At 40.9% G+C, this 19,350-nt stretch overlaps 1 protein-coding gene across 4 annotated transcripts in view; it reads left to right on the forward strand.

The window, feature by feature from the left end:
* The first annotated feature begins 1,191 nt into the window (after positions 1 to 1,191).
* Positions 1,192 to 19,350, forward strand: part of TNC (tenascin C) — a 72,370-nt gene continuing 54,211 nt past the window's right edge. For 2 of the 4 annotated variants that reach the window (XM_030507170.1, XM_030507171.1), the window contains exon 1: positions 1,199 to 1,517. The gene's annotated coding sequence lies outside the window, so the exon portion shown is untranslated. Of the gene's footprint in view, positions 1,518 to 19,350 lie in introns of all 4 variants that reach the window. The other 2 variants (XM_030507173.1, XM_030507172.1) reach the window with 2 other exon arrangements.

Below are 19,350 nucleotides of genomic sequence, written 5' to 3' on the forward strand. Positions count from 1 at the left end.
GCTGGGTGCGAAGGCATTCAGAAAGAATCATCAGCAAGGCCTGAGCAATCAGTTTTTATCTTTATGAGCATCCTTGTTCCTGAGCAGGATCCCTTTTCTTTCTTACTGGGCTGTCCCACAGCCCCTTGGAATCGGTGGGAAGTGGTTTGTGTTCACTGTCTTCAGAAGTGTTTGGATAAGTCTTGTTTCCTAAATCATCAAACAGAAGAGTGATTTTATCCCTTAGTCTAGAAGATAGACCTGAAAGTCAAAGATTATTTTTTCTCTCTCCCCCTGCACCACCAGTACCCCCAGCAAAAAAAACCCAAATGAAACCCAAACCAATAGTGAGCTGGGGTGAAGGCAAGAGAGAGGCAGGTCTTTAGTATCAGATAGGAGGGAAATAAGTGTTAATGAGTATCCTTTAACTGTGATCTTTACTTTTTGCCACAAGCCTGAGGTTCAAGGGTAGTCAGAGATAACAAACACCCCGAAAAGGTCCCAGATGAGCACTCTGGGTGTCACAGATAGCTCTGGCCTGGAAAGCGGGGAGAATGGGATGAAGGAGAGACCACGAGGCTCACAAAAGCAGTTGGATTATCTTAACACATGTGCAGCCACATAATCTCTTTTTATCAGATCTGAGAAGAAAAGGAGTCCCTCCTGAGTCATTTGCTTCAGGCTTTTATCTCCTCTGTTTTTTACAAAGAATCAGGCTAGGGCTCTGCTCACTAGACTTTCTTGATTTCTCCACTCTTCTGCCTATGGCTCTTGAAAGAGCAGGAGTACAAAAGGAGGTGAAGGAGATCACAGGCTTGAAAAAAAGGGGATTTGCCAGCTCCTCATCTTGTGTACATCTGAATCCTTCAGCTGATCTAGTGGAATGGGATCGATGTCCACTGACTGCATTTCAGCCCCATTATGTTTTCTAGGAGTCAAAATCCTGCTGGTGATTCCTCTGATTTTATTGAAGTTCTCTACTCTTTCGTGATGTTAAAATAATGGGGATGAGGGCATTAAAATTCCTGATAAGGTACTTGCTGATGCTGTAAGGAAAATATTCTGCTTCCTGAGTCATTTGCCCTGAGCTGACTTTCTTCTTGAATGGCTCAGGGATTTCCTTCTTTAGCCATAAATTGCATGCAAATTCTTAGTGTGTGTGTGCCTGGGGATGACAGTGTGTGTATGTGAGTGTGCCTGTGTGTCTTTCAGAAGCGAAGCCAAAGAGAGGGGCTGTTCCTTTAAAGCAAAACTGGGAAAAAAAAAATGCCTTCAGGCATCCTATTACAGTGGAATGAGCCAGGAATCAGGATTTGCAGCTCAGCTATATAAACCCAGCAGAATCTGGCTGATCTGACCAGTTTGCTTTACTGTCAAACGTTTCTGCCTTTCACACTTACCTACAAAATCAGAGCATGCAACTTCGCTGAGTTTTTGACAGGACGGCAGCAAAGTCAGAAACCAGCAGCTGACTTTAACATCCTATTTATTTCATGGAGACTGCTCACAGCGGGATCTAAGCTCAGTCAGTCTGTAAGGTAAGTCCCTCCTGAATTAAAACCTCTTCTCCCACACAAGTTCGCAATGCCAAAGTGTTCTGTCATGACCCTCATTAGACACTGTCAGTCTGGATAGGCAAGGGTCTTATTGAGAGCTAGTTTTGAATTGGAGCATGGCTGTTTTTATTGTCTGGTGGAATAATAATGTAAGAAATGTCTCAGTGCTATCAATCTGATCCAGTGAATGAATGAAGGATGAGTTGGTTGAATGCTGGATATCTACAGAAATAGAGACAGGAACCTAATTGACAGGAAAGGTAGAAAATCATATTTGGGGTTTCCTCTTGGCAACTGAAGTAATATAAATGTTATCCCCATCCTCACCTCTTGTGTCAGACTAAATTCACTTGCAGTTCTTTAACTTCCCAGGTAAACTCCTTCTGCTATTGTGTGCGACCCGAGAAGTCAGGCCCCTTCCCTTTGTAGTTTGCTGTCTGCACACTTATTTGCACTGGAGCCTTTGTCACTATCTTCCCTGCCCCCACTGGGAGGCAGTTTCTTTTAGAAGTATGGTAACACCAGTCTGTAGTGGGAAGCAGAAAACAAAGGAAGATTCAACTGATATCTAATTACCTGTGCTTAAACGGGAGGGTTCTGGGTGCCGGGAGGGTGAAATTCTCCATCTTCATGGAAAAATGGAGGTGCTTTATGGTGTGTCTTAACTACTTGCTGTCCTGTGCACGGAGATTTTCTGCATGACTGTGTCTGCACTTACCAGTTAGGCTCAAATTAGCTTAAAATAGAGAAGCAGACAGGGAGAAGGTGATTGCCCTCAGCTTCGTTTGGGAGTTAAGCCCACTTACTGAAAACCTGATGTTACGTCACCTCTTCAGAGTTTTCCCTGCCTGATTTGCTCTCTGGCTACTAGGAGACAGAGGTCTGGGCAGTTATTCTAAACTTCTGAAAAGTATGTGTCATACTATGCAAGACAAGGTTTTGTTCAGATTGCAATGATGGTGGCATGTCCTCCTGCATAGCGGAGACCTTATAAAATTAAAAAGCATAATCAAGATATTTATCAAATTTTCCTTCATGTAAAATATAGAAACCAGTGAGGCACACGTAACTATGGACTGGGTAAAGCCTTATTGTCAAGATGGTGTCTTTGGTTTTTTTCCCCAGTTTATTTTTTCTTTTTAAATCATATTAAGTAATGGGAATTCATTTTACACACTTCCTGATTATCATTATATGTTATGCATTTGCCTTTTAAAGCTGTGAAATCTTAAGGGTGCTCTCGTCTGAGCTTTTTTAGTGATTCATGGACAGTGGGGACTTGTGACAGTCCTTTGAATCCCGGGAAGACTGGCAGAAAAGTGTTATGATGCCTTTTCTTTTTTTTACTGCTATTGGGAACTTCGGAGCAAATGTTTGAGCAAACAAAATTGTTCAGCCAAAAGTGAATCCATCTCTCTGCAGTTCACCTTCTCTGGCAGTGAATTTTGAAGGTACTTGGAAGAGTTCTCAGAGTATTCCCTTACAGCTACTGCACCTCTGCACCTTACTCAGGAAAGGATGCACATCTGGACTGAGCAGGACCATTAGCAGCTGGAAAGGGACAGAGTAAGGGGCCTGCTGTACAGGGGATGCTGTACAGCGGGCTGCTTGCCCCCATCCTCACTGACCCTGTCACAGTCACTATCCTCAGCAAATTGCTACTTGTTTCCCATACTTTTTGTTCATTAATTTTAACGTCTGGCTCCTTTCAGCCCAGGGAAAATTCTTTGCAAGTTCTAGTCCTTAATCCTATGCCTACAATTACTTTATCAGAGTTTCCAAAGCTGTAAAGGAGCCAAAGGATCTGCTGAAAAGCATACAGCCTGCCGATGAGAATGTCATGTCTCATTTGCAGAGGAAGCTGACCTTCTGCTGAAGAAATATCATCCAGGTACATTGGTGGTGATAGGCATGTGAAAAGAGAAAGAGCCAGATCCAATCCTCCTTTTGAAACAATGATGCTTAATGATGCTTCGAATTTACTGAGAATATTCCTAAACTCAGATTAAAAGTCCACAAAATTATGAGCAACTGTGTTAGCTGGAGATTTCTGTTAATGCAAATTATATATATATATATTTAATCCCAGCTCTTTAAGACTGGATCATTTCTCCTCAGTGTTCAGTTAACTATTTTGTTGCTAGAACAGCATTTCTGAAGGCATTTGAAGTTCAGGTCAGGTGGCTTCTTTTTCATATTACTACGTTTTATGAAATACCTAAAGAAAAGCCAAAACCCACACATATACGAAGATGTTCTGACATGTTCTGCTGTAAAGGGACTGTCAAAATCTGTTCTTGACTATTGTTTCACTTTTTGATAAGAAAATGAGATTAATGGCCGAGTCTGTGCTTCTTGGGACTTTTCTATCCTTTTTAAGAGTGAAGTAGAACTGAGAAGTGTGTATTTGAAACACTTGAGAAGTGATGTTGCTTTGGAGCCTGAGCTTTAACCCTTGCATCCCTTCCAGTAACACCATTTGAAATACTGGACTTGCTTGTGCAGTTCTATGCCCCTTTCCTGGTACAACACAACAGTACATCTGTTCACCCAGCTTTGTAGGCTGTGTTCAGAGGTTTGGGTGGTGCTAACCAGCAGTGAAGTGTACTGGGGTGTATAATACTTGTCTGCTTTAAATGATGTCCCATGTTGGCAAATCTGTAAGGAAGAAACAGTGTTTATTCAGTTAGTTGTTTCCATTATTGAATCCTGGTACCTTCTAGCTTGAATATTACATTTGGAAGTAAGTGTAAATGCAGTGCGTGGTGTCTGCTTTATCAGCAGTGACACACACATCTGTCCTACCTGTGTGACACCTATTGAAACATGAGAAATCAGAGTGGTTAAAAATAACTCTAATTTGCAACTTGTGACTTGATGTATTCATCCTTGGACATGTGCCATCACAGTCTGCTAAGCTGAAGGGTCATTAACAATTTTAGGGTCCAGTTTCTCATAAAACTCTCGCCTTAGGAATGAATGATTTACATCACTGGAACGTTAGAAATCTCAACTTTCCAATAATAACACGGTATTTGTTTTGAATTGTGGCAGTTTGAGATATTGGGCTTTAAAACTGTGCTCTGGTTTACCAATGTGCACTTTCTCAGACTTAATTTCTGGTGTGAACTTAGCACACCCTTCTCAAAGACTTCTCTCTGTTATCAATCCCCGTGGTTATAAACTATAGAATCCTGAAACTACTGTAGAAGGTAGTAGCTACTCTTAGTAGTTTTAAGGAAGTTGCTGATGTAATATTGTGGAAGAATCTTTGTTATTGAAGAAGGAAACTATGGAAGCTAGCAGTCACAGTGAATTAAGTTGAGTAGATTTTGTCATCGCCCAGGCTCAGAGATATGTAAAACTAGTGCAAGCATTTGTAGGACTAGTAAGTTCTAGACAGGAAATATCATAACTTGAAGTCAAGAGCTGAGAAATAAGGGTTGTTATTAAGGAAATTCATTAAACTCTTTGATATCAAAGTGGACTTGCTGGCCATGGTTTCTATTGGATTTGTGTAAGAGTTTATTAGAAGTTGAAGATGTTGTTACTATTACAACAGTACTTCAGGGCTCATTGTAGTAGAAAGAGTGAATAAACATAATAAGTGATGGTCTCTGCCACAAACAACTTACAATTGCTATTCTTAGCTGTTCAAAACAGTTCTTTGTGTAGTAAAGAGAAAAAAGGAGGAGGAAGGCAGCTCTTTGAGGAACAGGACTACTGGAAAGAAGGAAAATGAACAATCCCAAGAGACAATCTTGAGCCATCTCCTTTTCCACTGAGCTGTGGGGTTTATACCAGCGTGAAACTTTCCCTAACTCAGCTCTTACTGTCCACTCATGCGTTTGACCCTTTGTCCAAACTGAGCTGAAGTTAAATGCCTTCCACATGTGGGAAAAGTTAAAACCCAGGCATTCTTCCAGGTAGTGAAATCTTTCTCTGTATGATGTAACTAACTGTGTGGAATGGGCAGGGTGGGGAGGAGGAGTCAGCCTGGGATTCTGCCTGACGAGAGATGCCTCTTGATCCAGCAGAAGGTGTTCGGGCATTGAAAGAAGGAATATAATATGGAGTCTTCTGCCAAAAGGACAAAGTTTGAATAACTTAGTGTCTCCTTTTAGCATTGACTGGAATGAAATATATGCCTTTATAACTAGACATGGCCTTAATGTAATATTTTACTGGATTTCTCTAAGCATCATTTATTTCTCTCCTATATACTGCACATCCTGTTGCTGACAAAACATCATCAACAGAAAAAAAAGTCCTATAGCTTCAGTGAGTATATCTGGATGTAAACTTTAAAAAATACTAGTTAATATACACTATATCCCATAAAGTGCCCTTCACAAACAAAGGTGAGATTTTGCTACTCAGGGGTCAATGAGAATAACTTTCCATTTCTGTTTTTGTTTGGCTTATGCATGAGTCAGTCACCAAAGATAAATTCATCCTGAGTTGCTCTTGTTGCAAGAAATGTCTCCAAATTCACATCCTTAATTGTCTTGCGACTGTAGTTTCAATTAAACTAAGGTGGGATTGTGCCAAGTTTTCAGAACCTCCAACTAGAGAGTGCCTGTATGCTAATAGCCTCTGGCATTTTGTATTCTTTGGGTAGCGGAGAACAACGTTGCCAAGTTTGCATTCAGTCATCCATCACATATTAGCCTACTGGAGGTCCATTCTTCCCTAGCAATAGGGGAGCTCTGCTTCCTACTTAGAAAGATTACTCACACAGAAAGCTCTTTCCCTGTAAGCAGAACTGCACGGGGAAGAGAAAGGAAGCTTTCTTCAATTCACAGAAGTGCTCGGTTTCCAAACTCTTCACAAAAATGATATTGTTTCATGCCTAGGAAACATATTCTTTTTAGTAATTGAGTAGAAAGTGCAGGGTGGTAGAACAGAAATCTTTAATACAGATTTTAAAAACAATTGCTTGAATCATAGTCACAACAAAGGTCTGTTGTAGTAGTCTGCCTCATCCCCATGCCAGGCTGTAGCATTGACTATATGTGTATAGATGTTGGCTGAAATTGGGTGCCTGGGGAAATTCCACTGTAATGATTTTGCTTCAACTGCCTACTTGAGCATTTGCCTGTGCCTTATCCTCAGATGCACCAGAACATGATAAGCTCAGAAACATAAAATTACAAAAGCAAATTTTCTTATGGGATTAGGATATTAACCATAATTTCATGTAAACTCTCTTGATTCTTCTTTAAATTTATGCTCTTTTACACCATTCAGTCAGCACAAAGCTAAAAAGGGACATAAATATCTTCTTCAGAGTATACATAGAAGTTAAATTGAGATTGTTTCCCTGTTGGCCCATCAGAACAGGCTAAACAGTTATTTCCACCATTAAGGAACTCCTGCTAGAAAAGGATAAGAAAAAAAAGATATTTATTTCCAGGAAAGGAGTTCACTTTTCATTCCCAAGAAATCAAAAGAACTGGAAACAGATTTTGTCCATCAGTTTTGGGCTTGCCTCAAAGGATGCAGAGCGAGCAGGTGAGTGTCAATTGCAAGCTCAATGCTCTTGTGGCTGTGGTTTTCTGCCTCTTTGGTTTGATGAAAAGCCTTTAGTCAGACAGGAAAGTTTCACTTTCAGCATGTGTTGTACACTTCAGTACAAGTCCTTAGCGGTTATCCTCATTTTTGTCCTGGCATGATCTCATTTAGTCAGAAGTCAGTTTGTTAGGCTTTCAAAAGGAGCTCAGTGTCCACTTTGCACTGGTTCTTTATTTTTACTGGTCCTTTTGGAAAGCCAGCTTCTTTTGGATGTGCTCAATCCTCCTAAATAGTTTCCCTGTGCTGTGTGACAAAGGTCTATGCCAAGAAAGATAAAAAGGTAGCTTATGATGTGTAGACAATCCACTCCTCTTAGTGAGACACAGTGTAATGCATATTTTTCCTTTACTTGTGGCTTGTACTTCCCTTCTGCATTGCTTGTACTACAGTAATTCACATCTGACTCAGAATGAATGCTGCACACTGTAGCCTACAAGTCAAATGAGAACAGGATGCATATTAAAAGAAAGGTCTCAGATCATTTTTCTTACTGAATTATTTTGGCAATGTAAATAGCTTCCAGGAAAAAATGCTGGCATTTCCCATGGTGAGTATTCCTTATGAATGTCCTATCTATTTTTCCAGTCCGGTGGCCAAGTGCAGGGTTTATAGGAGGATATACCATCTACAAGCCAGTGGATTTATATTTCCACTGCCAAGTGTTAATTATGATGTAGACTTATATACTTTACAGTTAGTAAGTCAATCACAGGGATCCAGCACTACCAGTGCTGCAGTTCCATGTTTGATGGAAAGAACACAGGACCTAAAGAGAGCACTATTCTCAAATGCATTAACATGATTTGTACTTTGTCATTTTCAGGTGGATATTTCATACACTGTTTATCTGCCTTAGCAGTACTACACTGGGATTTGTCAGGATTGCTGGTAGAAGTAAGGACATACAGTTTACTACCAGCCAGCCATGCGTCCCTGTCCATGTTTTCTCCAGCACTGGTCTGTAGGCTCTCGCACCTCAAGGTGCTCAGAGCCACTGCCTCATCTGTGTCCTCAGAAGCCCCATGCTTCTGGTATTGTGATGCCATGTCAGCACTGAGGAAGGTGACTTTGGACACAGCGTTCATTTGCTTTGTTTTGGATCCCTCCAGATTTGTGAGGGATTACATTTTCACATTACTAATGGTCCCTCTGACACTATTCAAATGGGTGAAGTCTCCTCTGCAAGAACAGGGTACTGATCCTGAATCGATGTAGTGCTTTCCAGATTGTGGCCTGACTCTCTCTTGTACTGTTTATGTTGCTCAGAACATGTGCAGGAACCCTTAAACTATGTTTGCTTCTGTGTATATACTTAAACCTCACACGATGTAAGAAAAGTGCAATTTCTATCAATAGAAATATGTCCTATAAATCCTATAATCCTACATCCTATGAATTTGCCCTATGACACTGACAAAAGGGGGCTTTAGTGTAAATAAAAACTGAGTCTGTGTAGTCTATCTTCAGTGGTTTCACATGGGCAGAGAGCTTTTTCTGCTAACATGAGCAATTATTTCACTTTGATACAGGATGTTGAACATGCATGTAGTAGAGCTGCTTGATGTTGTCTTAATTATATAGCAGAGAAATTCCTTTTTGCAAAGGATGCCTTGTCCAGATCCAATTTGTTTCGTGCTTATATAGGTCAGGAGTACTGCTCATGGAGTAACATGAGGATAAAACCAGACTGGCAGAGAGGAAATTAGAATCCATCAAGCACTTCTCATGCATGAAGCAGCGCTTCATTGTCTGCATTATTCCCTGTCCGCTTCACTCCAGCTTGCATTTCTGAGGGGATGGTTTCTCCTATGCAGACTGTGAAGGCTGCCAGCCAAATTCTCATGTGACACAATTGCATTGATTTCACTGGAGATCTGTTGCTGGATAATTGAGCTCCACATCCCTTCTTGTATTCCACAGCTCAAATTGCTGCCAGCTAAGACTTTAGCTCAGACAGGTCTCAAGTCATTGTGGGTTAAGAGAAGGAGGTCAGAGGGTTGTTGTTGGAGGTCTCTGAAGTCTCCCATTAGTGTAACAGTGTTGACATTTGAAGCAGCAGTGCAGATTTTTGTCCGAGTTCAGTCACCATCACAACTAATCACTTGCTCAGGGCTGTGTATATGCCTGTATTTTCCATTCCATTACATAAGTGCTTCTGCTTTACATCAGAGCACTGAGAAACACTTCTTAGGAACAGTCTCCTCTCTTTTTCCACATGCCTTGCACTCAATTTGTTTCATATTTTGTGAATTTAATTTATCTTTTCCTCTGTCTTGCCAAGCCGTGGTTGATTTCACTCCATCTTCACTCTTCATTAGATATATTGTTCTACAAAGAGTTTGCTACGCTACCCTAGATTGCCAAAGATGCACACTGATGCTACCACATCTGACAGAACTAGGCCAAGCACATATCTAGCCTGGGGGCTATTACTGGAAGTCGGATTTCAAGGAACTCCTGTAGTGTGGGGAGTTGGAAGAATGCGCACATTCCGGCACATTCCCGATGCTAGTACCAAGGACAGAGGAGCTCTGGAGGGAAGGAAAAGCCACCCAAGTAAACTAAGAGTTGTTTTAAAAGCAGAGAATTGTCTGATGAAGGGTTACCCATGTGCTTCCCCAGCTTCTTTTAAGATGACAACCAAAAGCTGCTAATGACAGGAGGCACGTAATAATATTTCTGGTTGTCAAGAATAGTACAGGCTTTTATGCCTGAGTTCTGAGATGTTTTTAGAGATGTCATTTTCAGTGCTTGAATAGATATATAGTTAAATGACAGTAAAATTACAGACCATACGTGAATAGCCACAGTGAGTTCTGAAAGCATCCTGCTGAGCAACATAATCCATAGCAATTCATGTTACTTAAACACTCTTATTCCAGACCAATATACATGTAAATTATTTCTGCACTTAGTTGTAACAAAGTCATTAAAACAGAAGAATTCCACATTGCTTTTCTCTGTATGTGACTTTCATTCAGCTAAAATCACTTTAAATATGGAAAAATGTGATGCTGGATGTATGGAGCAGGATTTTGGCTCACCGCTTCCTTCTGACCTTCAGGAGGAAATGTGAAAAACAGCTTCATGAGAGATGCTGTACAAGCAATGTGGTCTCAGTGTGTTTAGCCTATTCACTTTTACACTAAGTATTTTTTTTCTATGTCAGTGGTTCAGGGTTATTTAAATGCAAAGAGCGTATTTTCTACTGCATAGTTTTCACCAATATTTTTGTTAAACTTATTGATTTGGCATCTGCTTTTTTCATAGCAGATCACCTATTCACCTATCCATATTGTATTTATCAAGAGTGTTGATGATTCTTTTCCTACTTTGCCTAGAAAAGTGGTGTTTGTGAATCAGTTGTGAATTTTAGAGACAAGTGAGACTAAGCTCCTATTTCCAGAACTGGCTGCTGCTTTGTTCTCAGAGACTCTTGTTCAGCATGAAAGGAGTGGGAAGCAAATTCAGAACTCCTGAATTTCTGCTCTTCCCATCTCAGCACAAACCCATTTAGGACTTTATGATACAGGCTTTGGAAAACCTATAGATGGTTTTGGAAGAAGCACTGTGGAGAAGGTCTGGAAATGAAGCAGAGCTTTGTATGTGGCTTGAATGTAAGTTGCTGTGATTCATGCAAAAAAGCACCCAAACCTCATAGTTTGAAACTGCATCAGCAAATCCCTCAGACTAATTCGAAGTGAAGTCTCCAGTGTCTATCCAGAAAATCACGAGCTCCTGACAAAGTGTAACTTGGCAAAGAAACTTTCCAAAGGCAAGTTTAGAAAACTGTAGCTCCTTTCCAGCTATAGAAGCTCTGTAGAGCTTTTCCAGTCTTTGCTATGAGGAGGAAAAAGCCAAGAGACCAGGAGAATGCTTTTGCCATTAGGAAAGGCTTTATTAAAAGGGACAGTATGTACACAGGAGGCAAGAGTGATTTCTGCTGTGAGATTATGTGCAAAAGTTGCCTTTGCTGTGAAAGGGGATTTTTATATTGGAGAAGGCACTGATCTAGGTTTCAGTGTCTGTGGTAGCTCTGCTGTGGACCCGATTCAATTCTGCATTTAACAGTCCAGAGTTCTGCATGTGTCTTCAGAGACTAATCGGTAAAACTCACTTCTGACCTGTAAATGTAAACAGGGGTTTTGGTGGGAAACTAAGCGAAGGGTAAGTGTGAACCTTCTGCTTTCCATGGAGTCCTTCTGAGATGACCCATTTCTATAGTCCTGCTTCTGCTTTTAGAACATGACAGTTTTTCTGAATCTATTGTCTTTGTTGCTGTTCACACCACTTGTGTTCTGCTGTTTCTAATCCACAGTTTCTATCTAGGCTGTATCTACTAGTGGCTTTTTTCTTATAGCTCTGAAAGGTACAGTAAGAACAGAGGTTGCTTTGCAGATGGGAGAAAAAAAGCAGATGCTTAGTCCTCCTCTTTTTTTCTCTCAAGTTTGTAGCAAATTGCTCTACTTGGCTGGTTGCTGTGCACCCTGCCATGAATCTGAATGCAGCTCAAAAGCACCCCACTGACCTGCTTGTTTTGTTTCTCTCTTCTGAGTTCCCATTTCCAGACATTGATGCTCAAATGTCAGAGCTCTTAATAAAAAAAAACAAGCTCCAAGGACAGATTGAATCCCCTGTTCACTTGTGCCTCATCTCAATCACTGGGAGCTGGACCAGATAGGGTTGGTGCTAAATCTCCCATAGTTACCTCTTCTAATTCTGTTTCTCTTTTCTAGTTTATATGTAACACGTTTGAATAATGTGCCCCGTAAAATAACTAGCTTGTTTCTTGTGGTTCCTATAAAACTCCATCTGTGGTTTGAGCTGGATGTAGTATTCTTCTTTACATCCTGTCCGAAAGCAAGAATCACTTCAGTTGTGTAACAGCAGAAGACATTGCTACACAATGGTGGATACAGCTCATCATGGAGAAAGATTGTGTGTATGAATGATCCCTCTGAGTTCATAAAATGTCTAGAGACTGTTGAAAATGAAAAGGCATTCTGTAGACAGAAGACCATTAGCTGCACCCAGGAATTTTGTTTCAGTTGCACATTTTTCTCCAGTTTTCCAGTGTTTTTCTCTGTGGGTTTTGTTAACCTTATCATTTATTTCCATGGATTCATCTCCATATTCTGGTGATTGGCTTGGCTGTGCTTTGGCTTCAGAATAAGTCTTCAATTTTCTAGCATTACCCTAGCATTTCAAGCAGTCCTGTAGCTATCTGAATGTTTGCTGCACATCTCTGGTCAGACTTTCTTCTGCAGTGCAAAAGACATTTCCCTGTCGGTGATTCTTTTTCCCTTACAATTCAGGAGATACTACTTCAGTTCTTTGCTTTTTAGTTATGTATTTTCTAGCAATTTTCTAGCACTCTTCAGGAAGATGTCTAATTACGGAAATGAGGATTTGACAATACCTTTCCTGTGAGCTCCTTGGAATACTGAATTCCCTGAGACATATATTCTCCCAGTGAGGTTTTACCAGCAGATAAACTGAGACACACCAGATGATTTATAAAGTAATTTCAGTGCAGGATGTCTGACTTTCAGGCTTCAGTTCGAACCATGAGACCACACTGTTAATCCTGAAGTTGTGAGCGTTTTCTGGAGTCTCTGTTGAGAGCACATGTTTCTGTGGAAACTCCATGAGTCCAGCCCTAACAACCCAGCTCTATTTAACTTCATTTCTCTCATTATGGTTCAGAAGACTCAGAGATTGCAGACTCTTGGTTGGGAAGCTTTTGTCTCAATTACTGCTGAGACATATTTTTTCTGGGCCTGGGGAATCCATTTAGTGGAAGACCTCTTCATTTCTCACTTGCTATAAGGTATCTTATGGTCTACGCCTCATCATTCCATTGAACAGGTGAACATATTCTTTGTCTGCCTTATATATCAAACTTCATTTTGATTTTCCCATCAGTCAGCAGCAGACTGACTCCCTACTAAGTCCATTTGGCAGTTTATATTCCCAGCCTTCATAAAGGAGTCTCTACTCTCTAGAAAGATCCATCCTCACAGCACCACAACCTAAGGCTCTGGTAGAGCAGAAGTGAACTGCGTTGTTCCTTTGCCTGCCATCACCTTCCACATGTCCCTGCACGACAAATCTGGAGGATATTGCTCCTTGTCTTATGCTGTGTGAGTAGGAGGATCCAAATCAAACCAACATACAAGGCACTCTTGTAAATGTCACCTCAAATATATTTTAAAAAACTGACTCAAATGAACATTTATTTGGCTTTTTCAACTCAAAATTCACATAAGAAAGGGAATAAACCTAATTTGTAAGAAACCCTGTGCCTTTTATGCAGCATTTTAATTTCTCAGTCTTTGCACCTCTTAAGCAGCAGCAGCATAACCCATGTGAGACATTACTTCAGCCAGCCTATTGCAGCTTGCATCATTCCTTTGAACTCATTCAGCAGCATCCTTCTTACACACTCTTATCCTTTTTTGCCTCACCCAAAACCTGTATTTTTAAAAAAGTAATACAGAGACATATTTTTAGCTGCTGTGAATCACTGGAGTGCCCCAGGTCAAATTCACCAGCTGGTCTAACATGCTTTGTAGGAAGAGAGAATGTGGAGTTGGCTAATGCATCAACACACTGCAATCAAACCTCAGTATCTGTCACCTCTGCTCCCCCTCCCGGTCCCTCCTCAGCTCTTCTCTCTTCTCTTTTCCCAGTCTTTCAAGTTGCTTGTTTCCTTGCCAAGATGATTTCCAGCCAAACATGCCTGGACGGTGCAGGGCGAGTGTTATTTATCTGTAGTTACAATACCTTTTTGTATTACAAGCAGAACTTGCCTTGCAAATAGAAGAATCAGTGTCCGCAAAGGTGGTAAGAAACAGGAAGGTAATTGGACAAGGAGTCAGACCTCAATAAAACCCTCTTTGCCTCTTGAACTGCTGTTTTGAAGTATTTTGCTACCTGAAAATTCAGTTTGGTGTATAACAGTGGTTTAAAATGCATCAATATCTTTCCCATGGGCACATCTCTGCACTCTTAGGGGTGTGAATGATTGTAAGAGTCATTCTCTTCCTCCTCTTGTCCTGGGTTGAAGGAGAGCATAAACACTGTAGTTTCACTTTCATAAATGGAAGTCCAGGCTGGTCTGTGTTTTATCAGGAAAAGGAGGTTGAAGAAATGATTGAGTGGGGTGTGTTTTCAAAAAAGCCATTTTTTTCACAGCAAGCCCTAGCAGAGAAATCACTGGTTTCAAAGAGTATTACCTTAGAAGGTCTTTCAGGGCAGAATGGATTTTTTTTCTTGAGTGAGAGAGCTCCTGAAATGCTGCTGACTATATTTCAGTTTTCTTCTTGCGGAGTTTTCAGACTTGAATGAAGAATGGCATCTTTCAATGGCAAAATGTGTTGGGAAAAAAAACTTTCAACCAGTTGTTATCTGTTAATTTATCATCACTCAGTCACAGTTCTTTTGTGCTCTTTTTATAGAGCCAACCTTTATGTGTCTGTCTGGTTGCTTGGACATCCAGTTGGGAGGACAGGGAAACACTGAATGAAACAATGCAGAATGAGAGAAACAGAGTTAATAACTTTTTCTAATATAGGAGATCACTGACACCACCAAATAACTAATGTGAAATAATGTAATTCTGATGAGTACAGGTATGTAACAACAGATATCTTAATGTTTATAAGCATCTTTGAGTGCTTACAGATAACTCACTGCAAACCAACTCAGACTTTGCTGCTCTTAGACTTTCCAATCTAAGCTGACCTTGGGTGTGTGTCCTGCAGGGGAAATCAGTTATAACTCACTCTTTCCCTGCTGGTGTTCCTGCCACATCATAAGGGGTACTGCAAAGCACTACCAAAGTTTCTTGAGCTGCAGGGTGATAAATATTCTCAGCCAAAGGGCTAAGTCAAATAAAAACAGTGGGCACGTTTTAGTTTACCTCCCCTTAATGGCACAAAAGCCCAGTGTTTTGGTGATGGATTTCACTCTTGCAGAAGGTAGGCGCTGTGTGGCGAGAGTCAGAGGATGGCTTCTAGAAGGCTTGCGCCATTTGGATAGTGCACTGTGATCCCTCAATTTGCCCTGTGGATGTGTCTAACCAGTATCTGCCATGGTGCTGGGCTCTGTAGAAAAATTGGAAATAGATCAAGAATCTTTGTCCTGTCATCCGAGAATAATGAATCCCATTCTTGTGCCCCTTCCCCATCTTATTCCAATCTCCTTTTCCTGTTGGTTAAAACAAAAAGAAAAAAAAAACCCAACAATTTATTTATTCACTTCTCAGTTCTGCCTGAGACTGTTTTTTAAAGCCGCTTCTTTTGTGAGTTTAATCAGATGCTTCATAACAGAAAAAGCGTTGCTAACTAACCCGGGGTACAAAAAGCCCCTTCAGAGGAACACATGACCTCATCCAGGATTACTCTATCACATGAATTCAGACTCCACCACACACTCAAAATAAATGTTAGGCTCCGTTTGCAGTGAAGTGCTTCATTCACCTCCATTCGCAGGGCATATGCTTTGCTAATGTCTTCCTCAGGCACTGGGATTAAACATGTATGGAAGTACAGCACAAGAGGCAGATTTTCCTGGTCACAAATAGCCTGCTGTGCACTCAAAAGCTACTCGCTGGATGGTGCCTTTGGGCCATTGCCCTCCTGGAACCAGCGAGATCTGGCACAGGTTTGCAGCGGTGGAGCAAGTCTGGTTTTCACTCACAGCTTCCATTGTCTGTCTTGGTTTTGTTGGGTGCTCAAAGTCTTGGCAGCTAGGAGCTGACTCTCAGCTGGGCTCACACACAGCACTCCCCAAACTAACCCTTTGCCAGAAGGTGGCACACAGCCCTCTAATACATATGAAGTGACACTAATATATTGCCTCTATGCTGTCAGGTCTCTAGCACCTAATAATGGACAGCACCAACATCCCGAAGATATCATTTTTGTAGGCAGTTTTCAGAAAGTATGTGGATTTCTAGCCAGTTGCTTTGAAATCTCGGTCTGGGTGTAATAACATCTTGTATTCTCTGTGAATGAAGAGGAGGACATGGAGAGCAGTGCAGCTTCCCACCCTGGAACACTTTTGCTGGGCAAGGTGTAGCAGCAGAGACTGTAGGATGTCCAAGAAAAGGCAGGAAAGACAGGAAAGGCTGATGAGGCTTGTTGAAGTAAAATAAACTAAAAAGGCAAGATCCTGACAAGTCACAAGCTGGAGGCATATTTGGTATCAGCTACATTATCCATAGGTAGGAGCCCAAAACCATGCTAGAGGGCAACATATCTGCAACTAGGGTTGAGATGTATCATTTGTTTCTTATTGTGCACATTTAACAGTGTATTACATGAAAGATTAAACATCCAATTCTGAGCATAGTCTGAGTAATTCTGCATTACACATCCATGGTCTCAGCAATTATCTTAATTCATTTTGAACTAGGATCATTTTATTAATTTTAGTGGTACCAAAAAAGGGTTATTAAGAGCTTTTGATTCCTGTGTTTAGTAGGGGTCTCTTCCTGAGTCTGTTTGGCTGTATATAACAGTTAACAGAGTGCCACGTTGGAAGCTTTTCCTATAAACAACTGTGTTTAAATAGCCATTAAGTTCTGACAGAAGCCAAGGGAAGCTGGGATATTCTAGGATTCAGCAGATGCCATTTCCTTCAGGTCTGGTCCTGCATATGTGAATTCTGCATAACACTTGTGATACCTGTTGGTGGGACAACTGATGTTGCAAACCCTTTTTTCTTGAGGTTTTCCAGTTGATATTTATACTCATTTTGAGGGTTCAAACATTTTGAGAGTATCGTGTAACAATAAATGCTGTGCCCTTACATTTCTTTAAGGGACAGCAGGCTGCTTATAGCGTGACAGCCTGAACGTATAGCTTGGGAGTTTGCTGCAGGAAGCCTCATCGAGGGGTTTGGTTTTTAATTTCCTCTGATGGTGGCTGGGCTCTGGAACAGCTCCAAAGGAAGCACAGTGAGTTTATTCTATAAATAATTGTGTAGGCACAGCCTTAACAAGAGTATCTTATACTCAGCAGCCCTAAACAATGTAGTAGTTGTTTCAGAGCAGCTCTGCTCTAGACAGATTGTATAATTTCCAAAGGCATCTCACTTGCCCTTTTCACCATCAATCTTGTCTCCAGTCTATCTGTGGCCTATTCAGAAGGTGGCTGTGATTAAACCTTGTTAAGAACTGTAGCCACTTGGCCACTATTATTTAACACAATTAGGGCTTCCTCTAAGGTAGGTAGTACATACAAGCATGAAGAGACAACCTCTAGCATCAAGTTCAGCAGAAAAATTGATGGCAGGGAAGGCCTTCATAGGGGGGAAACTAATGAATCTCTCCTGAGGAACAATTGGAAACATAAAAAGAATGAAGTAATTAAGTTTAGTTACTTGCACTTTGTTTAGGGTGCAAATCTCTCTATTAGAAATCAGGATGATAATTGACTTGGTTAAAGTCATGCCAGAAATTAGGAATGATCCCAGCTCTTACAAGTCCCAGCAGTGTCATTTCCAAACACCTGGCTCTCCTCTGAGTTCCTGCTCCTTTGCTCTTGGTGGAATCACAATAGCAGCTGCAGTATGTTCAGGCAGAGTTTTTTGTCTCCTCAGCAGCCAGGTAACTACTAAGAAACATATATCAAAAATGTCTTTAGGACTGTGAAACTGGAAGGCACTTCTTGGTTGCTGAGTTCAATATCCTGTTATTGCAGACACCTCAAACATAATCTGTTTGGCACTTCTGGTTAACTATCGCATGTGTTCAGCAGCCGTTTTCTCCTAGCTGACTTATTTTTTCTTTTAATTCCTGAGATTTGCTCTTTATATTTCATACTTTATTGATCAAAGGTGTTACTGGTACTAGAAGAACACCTTCTCTGATCTCTGAACTTTTGCTCTGCTTTGAAAAACAGCCAAACTCATTGTTTAGTTGGGAAAGGTCTGTTCTTGCTCTGAGATCCTGAACAAGGATAGACCTAGAGAGATTTGCCATGGTAAGAGTACAAAACTTTTGAGACAAAGTCGTTTATAATTGAATAATCATGCTAATTTAGCTCAAAATATTCACTGTACGGTGGAAGGTTTTGTCTCTCACAGGGCTCCTTTTTATGCTTATCATTCAGAATTTACCATAGCTCTTTCACATTTTTATGGATGTTGGCTTCAGTGGGTTATTTTTCCTTCTCCTTTTGTGGCACTGTCATGCTGATGGCTTTGAAATATGAGCCTTTGCTGAATTCTAAATTGTACACAAAGCAATTAATTAAAATTCTTTCCAAACAGCCTTGGTAAAGCTTTGCTATATGCAGTTTTTCAGCCAAGGTAGAATGGGCAGAGGCTGAAATGAAATCAAATGGTCTTATTTAAAGGTGATGTACAGTAGGATCTGTGAACCAGTAACTAGACAGCTTCCCTGAAATAGAAACATCATTTAAGAGCTGAAGCCAAAGATGACAAATTAGCTGGAGAGAAGAGTTCACCCTTAGCTGAAGGATGTCTAATGCAGGACCTCAGGGGCTGGATGGGGCAAAACGTCTCTCTGTTTTAATTGCTGTTCTTTGAATCAATCTGAGGTATAAATGTCATTGCAATGATCACCAGGATGCTGTAGGGTGCATCTACGGTAATCTAAAAGTTGGTTTGTTTTTAATGGTAATTCCAGTGGGGTGGGCAAGGCCCTTAGAATGTGTGATGGTTGCTTTCTGCACATGAAAACTCTGATTTATGGGAGCTTAGAAATCAACCGTGAATTAACTGTGCAAATCAGTGTCCTTCTCTGCATACAGGTGCCCTTAGTTGTAAGTGCTCTCCCTGCCATGAAGGGGGCTGCTCTTAAACATGCAGAGCCAGCACTAGATGAAACACAGGTGGCTTCAGGGTGTACGCAGAGCTCTGAGTTGTGGGTATTTATCCACATCAAGCATACGCTGCCAGTTTGCCCTTAAATGAGAAGAGTTTAAGTGATGAAGGCAGACTCTTGAAAAGGACAGTATGGTGTCAGGATCTGGTGCTGTAAGGTGCTAAAATGCCTCTGAGAGGTGTTTGTGTTTGAACTACTCTGATGGGACTCAGCAGAGATGATTAGCTTAATCAGTCTTGCAGTGAGTAGAATATTTAGGTCTAAATGCAGAGGCTTCTAGGAGCTTGAGTGTCTCCATGCCAGCTGTCTGTGACTCAGTTTTCCATATTTAAAGTGAAGGAATGGCATTTGTCCACTATAATTACAAAATCTTTTTGGAGAAAA

This window comes from Strigops habroptila, chromosome 15 (genome assembly GCF_004027225.2).
Source record: "Strigops habroptila isolate Jane chromosome 15, bStrHab1.2.pri, whole genome shotgun sequence".
NCBI classification, from domain to species: domain Eukaryota; kingdom Metazoa; phylum Chordata; class Aves; order Psittaciformes; family Psittacidae; genus Strigops; species Strigops habroptila.